Source organism: Arvicola amphibius, chromosome X (genome assembly GCF_903992535.2).
Source record: "Arvicola amphibius chromosome X, mArvAmp1.2, whole genome shotgun sequence".
NCBI classification, from domain to species: Eukaryota; Metazoa; Chordata; class Mammalia; order Rodentia; family Cricetidae; genus Arvicola; species Arvicola amphibius.
In genome coordinates, this window is record NC_052065.1 from 28972053 (window position 1) to 28989557 (window position 17505).

Genomic DNA, 17505 nt, shown 5'->3' on the forward strand with positions numbered 1-17505 from the left:
AAAATTTCTGCCTCCTCCCCACCTCCCATTTCACTCCTCCTCCCCCCCATTCCCCTACCCCTCCCTCTCCAGTCCAAAGAGCAGTCAGGGTTCCCTGCCCTGTGGGAAGTCTAAGGTCCTCCCACCTCCATCCAGGTCCAGGAAGGTGCATCTAAACAGACTAGGCTCCCTCAAAGCCAGTACATGCAGTAGGATCAAAACCCAGTGCCATTGTCTTTGGCTTCTCAGTCAGCCCTCATTGTCCGCCACGTTCAGAGAGCTTTTGCTGGAGAGGATGTGGAGTAAGGGGTACACTCATCCATTGCTGGTGGGAATGCAAACTTGTGCAACCACTTTGGAAATCAGTCTGGCGGTTTCTCAGGAAATTCGGGATCAACCTACCCCAGGATCCAGCAATACCACTCTTGGGAATATACCCATGAAATGCCCTATCATACTACAAAAGCAAAAAAGCAAAAGTTCAACTATGTTCGTAACAGCATTATTCATAATAGCCAGAACCTGGAAACAACCTAGATGCCCTTCAACAGTACTGTTTCTTCCCAAGCTGATATCCACAAACCCAGGAATGGTATGATACCTCTTGCTGTAAATGCTAATGACAAATTGGCGAAAGTCTGGTTTTTACTCCAGTTAGTTATGTCTGGTGGTATGGGATCCTTAGTTATAAAGAACAGGATGCTTTCTAAAGTATATTGGGTATTTTATCATCACTCTGACCAAATAGCTGTCAAAAACAACTTAAGAGAGAAGTTTTATTTCAACTTGTGGCTTCAGACAATTCAGCTTTTGCTCCAACAGGTTGTTTTGCACTTAGAGCACACCAGCAACTTCAGGATAGTGGGAACATGGAAAAATTAGTGAATGAAAAGAGTTTATGTAGGCCCACTGCTGCATTTTTGCTTTGAAGTGTGATCATGCTTGGGAGCAATGCTCCTCCTCCTTCTGTTTCTTTTTGAGTAAATCTTGCCAGTCCTGGAGGAAGTCACCACAAGCCCTTTGTGTGTAGGTGCAGTCACCAACTGACTGTGATTTGCAAGATGACTATAGAACTCATCATTACTTAAAGTACACATGACACAAACAGGGTTCATTGGGTGACCTCTATCCACTCCCAAACAGAACACTGTTTTCATCTAGGATGTTAGTCATTTACCCAAATACACAGTAATCACATTAAATACTTTATACCTAGTGCCTAAATGAAAATGTCTCATGCTGTGAGAGTTTTGCATGGGGTAGCTGAATAATCACCACACAGCAAATAGTCAGGAAGTGGATGTAGAGGATTTTGATAGGATAAAGAGGAGCAGAATGGGTAAGGTTGGATGGGATGAACTATTTATTCAGGTTGGGTATAGTGAGCATATTACGGGAAATGGAGAACGCAGGAGGACAATAATCAAAGAGACTAGGGTGAAAAAGTGGGGTAGAAAAATGAGGAAGTCAGAACATGGAGATGGCTCAGCCGTAAAAGTACTTGCTGTTCAAGTCTGCATGCCCATGTTCAATTCCCTCAGAAGCCATGGGATAGACCCAGGTCTCCCTAGGTTAAAATGGGAGGTATAGACAAGAGAATCTTGTATGTGCATTGCTCCTGTCTTAAAAACAAAGCAAAGGGAGATGTGCTATCATCCCAACATTGTCATCTGGGGTGCCTGAATCTTACCATATAACCCCATCTGATTAAATGCTATGTGTGATCCAACCTCAACTTGCATCCTGCTCCTCTTTATCCTATCAAAATCCTCCACACCCACTTCCTGACAATTTGCTGTGTAATGATTACTCAACCACCCCATCCAAATCCCTCACAGCATGAGATATTTTCATTTAGGCATTAAGCAGAAAGTATTCAATGTTATTACTGTGTATTTGGGTAAATGACCAACATCCTAGATGAAAATAGTGTTCTACTCGGGAGGGGGTAGGGGTCATCTAAATGAGCCCTCTTCTTGTGATGAATACTTTAAGTAATGATGAGTTCTATAATCACTTGCAGATCACAGTAAGTTTGTGACCACCCCTACCCACACACTGCTTGTGATGACTTCGTCCAGGGCCGCCAAATTTTGCTTAAGAAGAAACAGGAGAATGTGGAGGAGCAGGAGCAGGAAGAGCATTGTTTCTGGCCATAAACACACTTCATTGCTGAAGTGCAGCAGTTGCCCTGCATTCTTGCCGTTCACTAATCCTCCCATGTTTCCAACACAGTTACTGGTGTGCTACAAATGCAAAATAGCTCTTTGAAGTCAATATGACATATAGCTACTTTGCCTTGTGGGTCCCTGGCAAGAATCCCAAAATTTCGTGTACAATATTGTGGTTTGAATATGGTTTGTCCTCTCCAAAACTCATGCAGAACCTTAGTGCCTACTGTGGCAATGTTTAACAGTGGTGTCAATCATACAGAGTGTTTTGTAGCATGAACCCATTAGTCTTGGAAGGCCCTAATGCCCGTAGTAAGAAGTAAGTTAGGTTTTGTGGAACTAAAATTACTGGGCTTACCATTATAGCATGTTGTTGTTGAGTTTGCTCGTCTTTGCTCTCCTAAGCTTCCCAACTTTCCATGTGATTTCTTTTTATCACACTTCTGCTTCTCTGAAAGCAATTTTTGTACTGTTATAGTAATACCAGATAAAGAAAATCAGCATTCAACATATGGTACTATTTCTCCCCAAGCAGATATTCCCAAATTTAGGAATGGAAATGAGAGTGGTACCTTTTGCTGTTAATGCTAATGACACACTGGCAAAAGTCTTGCTTTTACTCTGGTTGCTTCAGACTGGTGGTGTGGGGCCCTTGATTTTAAAGATTGGGATGCTTTATAAGGAGCATTGGTTTATTTTTATCATTACTGTAACCAAATAACTGTCACAATCAGGGAGAATTTATTTCAACTCACCGGCTTCAAAGGGTTCCATTTGTGCTTGCTTATTCCCACTTGATTAAATAGCATATTATGGCATTTGAAGAACATGGCAAAGGAAAAATGCACACTTGATGTCCATAAAGAAGTAGAAAATTGAATATAGGAATGAGCCACAATTTGTAACTTTAAGTCCATGATTTCACTGACCTACTTCTTCCAAATATGCTCCAAATCCTTCTCCCTCACCTCATAATAATGTTATCAATTAAATTAAGACTCTCTGAATGGATTCAGGCAGTGACTAGATCTGAGCCCTAAAACATCAAGAGGTCAATAGTTGAAGACTATGGATGACATTTCATATTCAAACCATACTAGTTAGGAGCTAAAGATGAGTCCTTTGAACTGGAAGTTGAAACTACTGCTTAGCCACTCACTCTGAGATGAACTAGCAGAGAAAGAAGCTACTGTCTGGCTAATACTGATTCCCAAGTGGAAAATTGGGTTGTGTCCACTATACTATGGGTCAAGAACAATATAATTACAACTAGGACGTCCCTCGATGTGTTCCATAGCCAGTATAGCTATGGATATCATAGAGACTTGGAAAGCAGGGTAACGATAGACAGAGATGTAAGACTGAGTTAACTTCAGGAATAGGAATAAACAAGTCTTACTTTTCCCACGGCTGATTAAATATTGTTTAGCTAGCTACCACGGATAGCACTGTAAGCAGAGCTTGAGTAAACAGTCCCTTTGACCCCATTATCTGAGTTCTTCTTTCTGTACTTTCCTGCCTTGTGTCTTTGTTTTGCCCTGTGGACATTCCTCACAGGTCTTATCTGGTTCCTTCAGTTTTCCGCAGAGTAAGAAGCCTTGTCTGGACAAGGTTTGTGCTTGAGAAAGAAACTGAAAACCATCCTGACCCCAACTGATATGCTCCTCTATTCTCCTAGGTCCTGTAGTGAAAGTTACTGGTAAACTAGAGCATCCTAATTTAGGCGGGAATGCCAATAGAGCACATCTTTCAGCAATGAAATTTTGCATCTCCCTACAATGTAAAGGACCAAAAGAACTGAAGTGTTTATTGAAGGTGAAAGGAATATGAGCTATTTACTGAAATATGGCAATTTTAAATGCCTGTTTATACCCTCATGGCTATTATTAAAATGAAGACTATAATATTACCTCCCAATTTTACTATTTTACTTTATTTGATTTTATAATGTTTTAGGATTTTATTCCTTTATTTGTGTCACCTTCCTATCATCTAAGAAAAGGTTTGCCAATAATAGTTAACTATATCCTACCTAATTTGCAACACAAAATAGAGAAAGTGGACCAGTCTTTACATGTGTCTGAGAGAGTGGGGGAGAGGTCTATTTTTAAGAATTGTGGCATATAATCAAACAGAGTGATACAGGCCTAGCTACTTGGGAGGCTGAAGCATCTGAGTTCACAGCCTGTCCAGGCTACACTGAATGAGCTGAAGGCTAAGATAGGCAACTTAGTGACTCTGTCTCAAAAGAGAGTAAAACAAGAATGTAACACAGGCACCAATGTTCAATTCTAAGCACAGGAAAAAATAGGTCATGTGATTGTGGAGCCTTGGGGCTTTAGTCGCTTCAGGTAGCATTTTCAAAATACTGCAAACAATGCTGTCACTTATTAACAATGCAAATATGTTTCCCCAATTCTAGAGATTAGGAAGTTCACAACAATGGTCAAAAACATTCAGAGTCCAGTCCGGTGCTCCAATGTGGGGCTCTGTCTCTATCTCCATCCATCGCCAGGTGAAGGTTAAGGCTCACAGTGAGCCCGTCCATGCTGTAGAGTTCACATTCATTGCCGTTGTCCTTGGTTTCTCAGTCCTCCTCCACCGTCAGCCACATTCAGAGAGCCCGGTTTGGTCCCCTGTTCCATCAGTTCCATTCCAACTGGACTTGGTGGTCTCCCGTTAGATCTGTCCCACCGTCTCAATGGGTAAACGCACTCCTCACGGTCCTGACTGATGAGGAGCAGAAGGAGAGAGATCATGAGAAAGAAAGTCAGAACCATGAGGGATGCGTTCACCCACTGAGACGGCAGGACAGAACTAATGGGAGACCACCAAGTCCACTTGAAATGGGACTGATGGAACATGCGACCAAATCGGACTCTCTGAAAGTGGCTGATGGTGGAGGCTGACCGAGAAGCCAAGGACAATGGCGATGGGCTTGGTCTCTACGACATGGACGGGCTCTGTGTGAGCCTTGTCAGTTTGTTTGCTCACCTTCCTGGACCTGGAGGGAGTTGGGAGGACCTTGGACTCAACATAGTGTAGAGAACCCTGATGGCTCTTTGGCCTGGAGAGGGAGGGAGTGGGGGTATGGGTGGAGGGGAGGGGAGGAGATGGCAATTTTTAATAAAAAATAAATAAACTGGAAACAAAAAAAAGACCTTCAGAGACTGGTTCATAGATTATGCCTTCTAGGTAGGTCCTCATGTGATAATAGGGATAAGGCCTCTTCTTATAATGGCACTAATAGCCATGAAAGTAGAATATTCTTGACCTAATCATATCCCAAAGGCCCCTCATTCTAATATCACTTTGATAAGGTTATGATTTCAAGATATGTACTTTAGGAGAAACGCAATCAAACCACAATACTTGGTAAGTTTGTAATCATAAATGGAATGAGCTAGTATCCTGGATACCTGGAGAAAAGTTGCAGTTTGAGTCAAAAGCTAGTGGGGATATGGCTGCAGAATTCTTTGCTAGAGGCAGCGAGTTTTTGCTCTCCCAAATCTACAACTGAATGTTTGATTCCAATCAACATTATGAAAGGTCATTTGCTTTAATTAAAGTACACCAGGTTAAGCCTTAATCTTATTCACATAACACTTTTATAGAAACATTTATATAATAATGTTTGCCAAAATATCTGAGAACCATGGCTCAGACAAGTTGACCCAAACTTAACCCACACACTAGTCCTCGGGATCCTGCACAAGAAGCACATTCATCTTGGGAAAAATGAAGTCCTGTCCTGAAATGAAAGACAAATAGCATGTTCTTTGTATGAATGTACAAAGCTATGAATTGACACCCTACAAAGGACTTGAACTGCCTCCATCAGGACTTCTACATGCCAGACTCTGAAAAGAAATCATTCAGAAAATCGGTTAATTGTTCTGTTACGAGGCTTTTCTCTTCCTAAGTCACTCTTTGTGGAGACCTCAGTTTGGCTCAAAGTAAAAATAGCTACAGCAAACAGGCCACTTTCCCATTCCCATTCTCTGGGGATGGAATGATTTCTGATGCACAATCCATCTCAAATGTCAGTATTCAAAGACCATTGAGGTTCCTTGGTAAAGGTGAAAATCACTTTAAAAATTATGAAATTTCAATAAACCACTGGACTTTGGAAACCAATGCTGAGAATTAGAACAACAAAAGAGGGAGAGACATGGAGATTTGAGATAGTATGCCCATGTGAAATTATATCCATTAAAAATGTAAGAGCAAAACACAAATGTCTACTTGCTTAATAAGATTGTACCCACTGAGAGAATATTAGATAATATTCAGATGAAGCCTAGAATTACTAAGTTTAAATATGCAATGGAAATGGGAAAATGGGTCAAAATATACAAAAACATATTTCATTCAGAATAATTAGGAAAATTATGAAAGATAAAGAAATTGAAGCTATGAAGTAAATGAATGAAGGAATGAATGAATGAATGAATACATGTGGTGTGTTTCCTCCATATTTTCTACAAAAGCAGGTGATGCAAATGAAACCCCATAAGAATTTCAGGCACACACTCTGTTTTCCTTCTTCAGGTCTACACAGGGCTTGTTTTCATTGAATAATAGCAAGTTCATAAAAGGAAATAAGACATTGTATTAAAATTATTTAAAAAATATTACAAAAGTGTTACAGGTTATAACTGTCCCAGAAAACTGGATTCTGATTTCTTATCTCCTTTTGGTTTCAGTATAAATAATAGGATAATTATAGTGCTGTGAGATTTGTATGTTGTCCAGTGGTAGAATCAAAAAGGAAAAACTATATGGAGCTGAGTGTGGAGCTCAGTGCTAGAGCACTTGTCTAGAAAATGTGACAGTAATAAGGCCTGAGTTTGATGCCTTACACCAAACATAGACACAAACATAAGAAAACAAAAAAGGAAGATATCAAAAGAATAATAGATCTGATCAAGTAAAAACTGAAATCGGTGACATTACCAAATGAAATAAATCAAAATGAAAAGCAAATAACAAATGAATAAAATATTTACAAAATATATTACAGACATAAATTTGATAGCTTTAATATGAAAAAATTCTTCTAAAATAATGATAAATTACAAATTGCTACAACGAAACAATAGGCAAAAATGCATAAAGTATCATTTCACTTTAAAAGAAATATTATGGCCAACAGGCATATAAGATATTCAAACTCACTAGTGGTAAAAAAGAATGCAAATTAAGATTTTTGCTTCTGGCCAAGATGCAATAACAGGGACTAGATTTATTCTCACACTTGAAACAATTAAATAAATGAAAATGAAAATAAATGAGCAATGGCATTCAAGACACCGAGTACCAGGTAATGAAGGACAATGATCTTTATGAAACCAGGACCAAATGAGGGAAATCCTGTGATTGTATTAATTTAGTGCCTGGAGAGTTCTAAACCAGCATGTTTGGATGGGAACTCCTGGAGAAACGTGGAGAAGTAAATTTAGGAAACAGAGCTGAGAGGTCAAGGAGTCCAAGAAACTTAGAGATCACAAGGCAAAATTCTAAAGGTAAAGATTCACAGAGAATCCTAAGATAGAGTTCTACAGAAGTCCCTCCTTAAGTCTTTTTAAGGATATTCTCAGTGTATTTATGGTAGAAACTACCCAAGGCCAGGGAATAATCATTTGGGAAGGTTAAAGTACAGGGGGCTTTTACTCAAGACTAGGAATAGTGCCCCTTCCTACCAATTAAACAAAAAAGACTTAAAATTCACTGTACATTGCATGGACTGGTTTGAGAATATTTTTTCTCCATCCAGGGAAATAATTGGGCTTTTATTCTTCACTACACTATACCTAACAAATCATAAAATCAAGATACAAGGCATCTTATGTTTTAGCAGAGGCTAAAATCATGTCAGTAGAAAAAAAATATCCAGAACCAAAAAAGGTAAAACCATAATATTTGCATAAGATTTAGTCAGGATTACTTTTGTTGTTATATTGAAACATCTTGTAAAGTTTACTTATAAGACAAAGAAGGTTTATTTAGTTCAGTTTGAGAAAATCAAAGACTGTGTTGGATGTGGATGGATGAGTATTCTTCTGGCCTCTGATTAGGGCAGAAGGTGACAGCGTGTTGCATGTGAATTGCTGATAAAGTCATATGGGATGTATCTCATGTGCACAATGGCCTAAGAACCATTGACTAGGTTCTTACACCAGGTTCTTGCCTCTTCAAGGTTCCACCAACTTAAAAAATTAAGCACAATCCTAGAAAGAAAGTCTTCAATTACTATAAACCTTTAAGAGCCACAAAGTGTGAACAAATTATAGCTACATCAAATCACATCTTTCTAAGATTACAAAGGAGGAAAGACTTATTTGATTTGACCCACATGTTCATTATCAATCAACAGGAACAATACAAAACTAACTTTGATGCTAGTATTAGCAGAAAAGTGTGTTGTGACCCCAGAAGTGTATTTTGTGTCTTGACAAAGCAGACAGAGGGTATGTGTCAAATACTCCAAATGAACTTATAGAACAAGCATTTATGAAACATGAAAAAAGAGCTGGGTAGTGGTTGCACATGCTTTTAATCCCAGCACTAGGGAGCCAGAGTGAACTCTGTGAGTTCGAGGCCAGCCTGGTCTACAAGAGCTAGTTCCAGGACAGGCACCAAAGCTACACAGAGAAACCCTGTTTGGAAAAATCAAAAAAGTAAAAAAGAAAAACACAAAAAGAAAAATATACTAGGTCACATTGAAATTTGCTATTCATTTTAAAAATATTACTAAACGATATGGGTTCAGTATCTAATAGTGTATTAAAATGAGTTTATTAGAATGAAGTAAACAATTCAAACTATAATGCAAAAAAGAGAATTAGTTTTTAAAGAAGTTCAGTTTTACTTATCCAGATTTATTTTTAAAGGAGCCAGTGCTCCTAACTGCTGACCCATCTCTCTAGTACCCTTTAAATAATTTAATGTATCTGCTCTGCATGTTCAGGTGAAGCCAGAAGACAGTGATGAATCCCTTGAAGCTGGAGTTATAAGCTAAACTACCCAAAATAGGTGCAGGGAACCAAACCCTTGTTCTCAGGAAGAGCGTCTGAGCCTTATCTCTAGTTTCTTGGCTTTTGCTTTTATACACAGAATTTTTCAGAATGTAATTCTATACTAGTAAGCTTCGTTTTCTGCTTTCTGGGAGGGAGGACCAGGCAGCATCTTCATGCATCTGTTCCATGGATCTAGGCCAAGTTTGTATGCAACATGGGAGCATGTTTTCTACAGCCATGTGGAAGGATTTAGACCAGCATCCATGAAGGGGCTAGTGCCAAAGGAAGGAGGAGGGTCATAAGCCCCAAGCCTTCAGTGGCTGGGGCATCTTATGAGATGCCAAGACAACAGAAAAACCCATTGCCAGAATGAGGGAATCTCTCAGTTCAGAAAAGAGAATGAAAAAGAAAAAACTAATGGCTTCTTTCTGCAAGGGAGGAATGGAGGAAGAGAAGAAAGGAATCTATATGTACCTAATAGTTCATACAAAAGTCAACTCAAAGACAATCTTGGGCCTAAATGTCAAACAAACCTCTAAGACTTTCCAAAGAAAATACAGGCAAAAACCTGTCCTTGGGTTAAAATCATGATTCATGAAATAAAGAAAAAATGTCAAGTAGAACTTTATATAAAATTTTTCAAGTTGAACTTTATAAAAATTAAAAACGTTTACTTTGCAAAAGGCATTGCATGCAAAATGAAGCTTCTGAGTGGGAGAAAATATTTGTGAGTTATGTATTAAATAAAAGACTTGTATGTAGGTTATAAAAGCAATTTAACAAGAAGAAAGTAAACAACCCCATTACAAATAGGCAAAAAGTCTGAAAAGATATTTTGTTTAAAAATCCATACAAATAGCAAACAAGCATATTAAATGATGCTCAGCATCACTTGGTATTGGGAAAATGCAAATTAAAACAACAGTGAGATACAATCACAGGACAATGAAGGAGGCCATTAGTATCTGGCAATCACCAGCTGGCAAGAACATAGGGGAATAGGAGCTTTCATGTGTTGGTAGCAGACATGGAAAATAGTGCAGCCCTTTAAAAAAATGGTTACCATATGACTCAACAAGTATATTACTAGGTATTTATCTTATGGCTTGTGAAATTAAAGAAAAACTTGCACCCTTTTAAAACTGTTCGTGAACATTTGTAACAATTTGAGACATAGCTGCACAAATCTGGATATAATCTAAATGCCTGTCAAAAGTTTAATAATTCTTATCTATAAGAAGGGACAACTCATAATATTGCTACATAAATGGATTACAAAGTTATTCTACATTGTAAAAATGCCAGTCCCAAAAGATCATATATTCTAAGTAATTATGTATGTATATGTGTAATTTAAAAAGATGAGATCATGAATTTGAAAAGGAGTAGAGAAGAGGACACAATAGGAGTTGGAAGAGGGGGAAGGAGAGGTAGAAATGATGTGAACACAGTACTCATGTCTGAAATTCTCAAAATAATAATAAAAAGATTATATATTTTTCTGTGAGCCTAGCCTTTAATAGCTCAACCATGTCTCAAGCCATACTCAAAATGTGGAATTTCAGAAAACTGTTTTGAATTACAATTGATGAAAATTTAAGGTTTGAACAATCTGCAAAATAAGCATTTGAAAACTGAAAAAAAATAAGATTATATATTTGATGAGTTTATTTTTGTGGCAATTAGAAAACACAAACTTGTAAGGACAGGGAATCATCACTGGTTACCAGTGATTATGGTTGGATGAAAGTAGTGACTATAAAGTAGCAGCATAGAGGAAGTAATAAAACCATTTCTTACCATAATCAAGGTGATAGCATATATAATCTATAAATGTGTTCTAATTCATATAACTATGCACACATGATACTGAAATACCACTATACAGAGAAACAAATGCAAACAATTAACTGATAAGACCTAAAATTTTATATAGTACTCATACATATTTGGGAAATAATAGTAAAAGTCTAATGTCACTTACTGAATTTCAACATATACATATTCAATTCCACCACTTTTACTCCTGCAGATATGGAGTTAAAGTACATATATCTATATGTATACAAGTATTAGAATGCAGTTAAATCATAAATAGAAATATCTCAAATTTTTACCCACAGAAAAGGAAAATAATTCTGTAATATTTTAATATAATAAAATTATATTAAATAATTTCTTGATGTGAAACTAATAAATTTCCAGAGACTTGGAGTTTATAAACAACTGACATTTATTTCCTTCAGCTTTGCAGCCTAGGAAATGTAAGATCAAGTTGCTGGAAGATTCTATTTGGTAAGGATTCCTTTGTTAAAGTAAGTGACATTTCCTCATGCCCTTAGATGTTTGAGGGGCAATCTAGTTTTCTGTATTTTCTTTTATAAAGACATTAATGTCATTTATGAAGTTAGAGCTCTCATAACCAAATTATCTGCTAAAAAGCTGCGTATTCTATGACACTTAAAGGCATAGGTATTCAATAAATGTAATTTAAGGGGACAGAAACATTCAGACCACAAAAAACCTGATAACAACAAATGAAATAACAAATCCCTGTTAAATCTACCAATACTGGTGAATGTCAAAAATATAAGATGGAGTAGAGTAAAACATATAAACATGTTTGTCATATTTTTTTTAGAAATCAAAAAGGGACAAGTTTGATATATTACAGGTCAACATAGGGATTATTTGGGGGAGAAAGCATGGTTTTTTATTGTTTTTTTTCATGTTACATACCAACCTCATGCCCCTCTGTCCTATTCTTCCACTCCCTCTCCCCATATCACACCCCATCCACTCCTCAGAGGGAACGGTAAGGCCTCCCTTAGGGAGTCATCAAAATCTGACATACCAAGTTGAGGCAAGACCAAGCCCTTCCCCGTGTATCAAGGCTGAGCAAGGTATCCCACCATGGAGAATGGGCTCCAAAAAGCCAGGTCATGCACCTGGCGTAAGTCCTGGTCTTATTGCCAGGGACCACTTAACAGATCAAGCCATATAACTGTCACCCATATTCTGAGGGCCTAGTTGGGCCCCATGCAGGTTCCCCAGGTGTCAGTCCAGAGTCCCTGAGCTCTTTCTAGCTTGGGTTAGCTGTCTCTGTAGTTTTCCAAATCATGATCTTGCATCTCCCCGCCCTCCCCCCCCCCCAACTTGCTCATGTAATCCCTCCTGCCTTTCTTCAATTGAACTCCAGGAGCTTATCCTAGTGCTTGGCTGTGGGTCACTGCATCTGTTTCCATCAGTTACTATATGTACATTCTATGATAAAAATTAGGGTACCCACTAATCTGATTATAGGGGAAAGCCAGTTCAAGTACTCTCTCTATTGCTAGGAGTCATAGATGGAGTCATCTTTGTGGATTCCTGGCAATTTCCCTAGCACCAGTTTTCTCCCTAGCCACAGTATGGCTCCCTCTATCAAAATATCTCTTTTATTTCTCTCCCTTTCCATTCCTCGCCCAACTAAGCCATCTCAACCCTTCATGTTCCTATCCCTTCCCCTTCCCTTTTACCCCATCCCAGATTACCCAGGAGATCTTAACTATTTCCCTTTCCTGGGTTCCTCCATGTGTGTCCCTCTTATGGTCTTCCTTTTAAAACCTAACTTCTCTGGGGTTCTGGATTGTAGCATGATTAGCATGGTTATCCTTTGTTTTATGTCTAATATCCACTTTTGAGTGAGTACATGCCATGTTTGTCTTCCTGGGTCTGGGTTACCTCACTCAGGATGATTTTTTCTTAGTTCCATCCATTTGCCTGCAAATTTCAAGGTGTCATTGTTTTTTACCTTGAGAAATTCTCCATTGTGTAAATGTACCACATTTTCTTTATCTAGTCTTCAGATGAGATGGCACCTAGATTGTTTCTAGGTTCTGGCTATCATGAACAGTGCCGCTATGAATGTAGTTGAGCAAATGTCCTTGTGGGTATGAGTGTACATCCTTTGGGTATATGCTCAAATTTGTTATTGCTGAGTCTTGAGGGAGATTGATTCCCAATTTTCTGAGAAACTGCCATACTGCTTTCCAAAGTGGCTAAGCAAGTTTACACTCCAACTACCAGTGGAGTAGTGTTCCCCTTATTCCACATGGTCTCCAACATAAACTATCATCAGTGTTTTTGAACTAAGCCATTCTGGCAGGTATAAGATTGTATCTCAGTGTTGTTTTGATTTGCATATTTCCCTTATGGTTAAGAATGTTGAGCAGTTCCGTAAATGTTTTTTGGGCATATGAGTCTCTTCTTTTGATAATTCTCTGTTTAAATCTGTACTTCATTTTTAATTGGATTATTTGTTATTTTAATGTCTAATTTCTTGAGTTCTTTATATATTTCATAGTTCATCCCTTTGTCAGGTGTAGGGATTGTAAAGATCTTTTCCTATTTTGTAGACAGTCATTTTGTCTTATTGACAATGTTCCTTGACTTACAGAAGCTTCTCAGTTTTAGGAGGTCTCGTTTATTCATTGTTGCTCTTAGTGTCTGCTACTGATGTTTTATTTAGGAAGAAGTTTCCTGCACCCATGTATTCAAGGCTACTACTCACTTTGTCTTCTATCAGCTTCCATGTAACTGGATTTATGTTGAGGTCTTTGATTCATTTGGGCCTGAGTTTTGTGCATGGGGATAGATATGGATCTATTTGCATTGCTCTGTATGTCAGCATTCAGTCATTCCAGCACCATTTGTTGAAGATGCTTTCTTTTTTTCACTGCAAAATTTTGGTTTCTTTGTCAAAAATCATGTGCCCAAAAGAAAATGAGTAAATCTTCAAATAGGTGGATTACAATTCAGCTTTGAAATACCATCTTTATCTGTGTAGGGTAATACATGCTTATAATCTTATCTGCCAAGGAGGCTGAGGCAGGAGGATCATAAATTCCAGGACAGCTTTGGCATTATAACAAGACATTGTTTTTTAAACAAATAAATTATCTGTTGTGTAACAGTTTCTTTTGAGGTTAAAACCTTCCCTCTTAGGGAGAAACTGTATAAGATGTGAAAGGGGGTTGGAGAAAGCAGGATTTTTTAAAGATAGGATGATTCCAGGAAATGTAAAATATCAGGATGTTCTAAGGGGAGGGAAAAATTCCATCTTACAGAGAAGCTATTTAATGCCGGGCGGTGGTGGCGCACGCCTTTAATCCCAGCACTCGGGAGGCAGAGGCAGGTGGATCTCTGTGAGTTCGAGGCCAGCCTGGTCTACAAGAGCTAGTTCCAGGACAGGCTCTAAAAAAGCTGCAGAGAAACCCTGTCTCGAAAAACCAAAAAAAGAAAAAAGAAGAAGCTATTTAAGATAGGAAGTAAACAACTCACAATAGTTTTAGGAAGTCCCTAAAACTGGCTAGACTCACTAGACCCCTCCCTCCTCAATATTGTATGAATAGTAAACACCTCTGAGAGTTACTCACAGACCAGCTGAAATGCTTGGGAGAATCTTAGTTGGAGTAGACATAATGAAGCAGAGAATACATAAATATCCTGGAAGAAACTGACCAGTTGAGCTACATAAAAGAAGGTCGGACCAACTGAGTCATGGTATAAGACACCCTCCAACCTATTGAGCTGCCAACAGGTTGAACACTGTGCTTGATTTTTGACATTCATGCTGTGACATGGGGTAGGCTTTAATAATGCAAATGTCTTTGAGTTATTTCTGCTCATTTAACTCACACTCACATTCCTATAAGTAACCCTAATAAAACTCAGTGGTTGACCAAGTTGAATTTTGTGATCTTATCCTTATTTTAGTCTGTCATTGGTTCCCTATCTGCGATGAATAGACATTTGTTCAAGAAAATTGACACAATATACTAACTTCAGTATAAATAAATAAATAAATAAATAAATAAATAAATAAATAAGGGCTTTGAAGGAGGCCAGACATGGGGAGGTGATCAGGAAAATCATAGTAAATAAAGGTAAAGTGAATTATACAGACTCAAGTCTTGTCTGTTCTATTTATTCTCCATTGATTAAGAGTCTCTGGTAACTTCAGACTGCTTTCTCTTCTTGGCATTGAATGGGGGGAGGCATATGCTAGGGTTTTCCTTCATTGACATAAATTAACTTCACAAACGAGTTTTATTCTATTTTCAGAGCTCTTCATATGTCTACAATTTCTCAAAATAACCCTTATGCCTGAGGCATATTTTGGGATGGTATATTCTAGTCTTCTGCAGTACCAATAAAACCAAAATCTAAATACTGCATATAGAAAAAATAATATAAAAATTGTCAGTGTGCTTCCAACACAGTAAAGAAATGTTGAAATGTATACAACTTTCACTCACCACTGGAAAATATGTATGCCTATAGTGCTCACATAACACAGGGGAAGAACCCTCCAATAATATGTTGTAGGAGAACCTTTAGCTAGGATCAACTGATATAAAACTTAGTCTCAAGAATGAGATTAGACCTCCCTTGTATTATTAATTTGTTTGTGGATTGGTGTTCAGGAAAAAGGTCATAGGCCAAAATTTAAGTTTTTTTTTTTCATTCTAAAGTCTTGTGATGAATGTCACACATAGTAAAAATCCACCAATCTAAATTTAGTCTCTAAGAGTAGAAACAACGATGAGAATAAAAAATGGAAGCATGTTGCAAGGAGTCGCTTGTTCATCCTGGCCACCTGGCTAGCTTAGCCCAAAATAATCACACAGAAACTGCATTTATTAAATCACTAATTGACACATTAGCTCTAGCATCTTATTGGCTAACTCTTACATCTTAACCCATTTCTAGTAATTTGTGTATCGCCACATGGCAGTGGCTTACTGGCAAAGATTCGGCATGTCTGACTCTGGCAGCTCCATGGTGTCTCTCTGGCTCTGGTCTTCTTTATTCCAACATTCAGTCTGGCAGCTCCATGGTGTCTCTCTGGCTCTGGTCTTCTTTATTCCAACATTCAGTTCTGTCTTCCCCACCTACCCAAGTTCTATCAACAGGCCAAGGCAGTTTCTTTATTCATTAACCAATGAAAGCAACACACAGACAGATGAACCTCCCATACCATTTTTCCTTTTATGTTTAACCAAAAAGGAAGGCTTTAACATAATCAAATCACATAGGTATCTAGCAAGAATTACAGTTACAATATTTATATCTACTTTATCTTTTATCATAACTAAGGAAAATTATAACTATAACTATAAATTCTTTAACTCCATCAAAGACTCCAGAAGGACATAATATTACCTAAGTAAACAGGAAGTGCATTGTAAACAACTTCCAAAAATCTAGAATTTACAGAGACATTTTGCTTCTATACAGTCACCCAAAGTTCTTCTGTACTGTTGAGGTATCCATCTTCAGCCTACAGGCCCATAGTATCCAGTAGACTTTTTCATGAAGCAGGAAATTTTAAAGACAGTTCAGTCACTTTCTTCTGTATCCTGCAGAATGTTTTGCAGATTCTTTCATAAAGTAGGAACTCTGAAGGATCATCTTACCTTTAGGCAAGTTCAGCAGTCATTTCTCTGTGTATCCTGCATGTCCAGTTTATCTAACAAACTCCATAAGGAGCCTCTTCGATGCCCATCATCCTCTTGAAGCAGATTGGTGCTGTCAGGAGCAGATATGACTCATTGTCATAAAAAGTCCTAAGTTATTAAAACATTTTAAATGCAATATTTTGAAGGTCTTTGAAACATTTGAAGATCACCAATCTAAATGAAATACATCTCTGTACATCTAGAAAATCTAACTAACATGGCTACAAACTTGACTATTATAGATGATTATCCATTAACCTATATTTCTTAATTATACATTACATTTTAAATGAACTACACAATCACAATACCTTAAACAAAAGCAGACATATACATATAACAAAATTGACTTTAAACTTGTATCAATAAACCATAATTCATACCAATGCAAATCTCTATATCATATCCCCCTTTAAATGTAAACAAACATTTATAGGCAATATTTGGTAATATGGTCACAGTTTTGTTTAAACTTGTTTTTGCTGTTTGGGGGCACTGTTAATCAGGTCTTTTATGGTGTATCCTGTGTGCTAGGTTTATCTCAGTTAGCAGTTGGGCAAAGTATTTTTGTGGGGGTGCTTACAGCAACCTTTTAGAGGATCTTGTTTCATGAAACCATATTGGTCTAGAAGTAATTCACAGATTCTCATCTTCTGTGGAAACAAGAGAAAAATTTTTAAAAATCATGATACCTTTATAATATACATTCTGGTTTAGCTTAGCAGTCCATACAATGAAATATCTCTCTGTATTTAGCTTCTTTACAGTTAAAAAATTTAAAGTAAACACTATAGTACACATAATTTAGACTGTGAATTTTTTATTTTCACATGA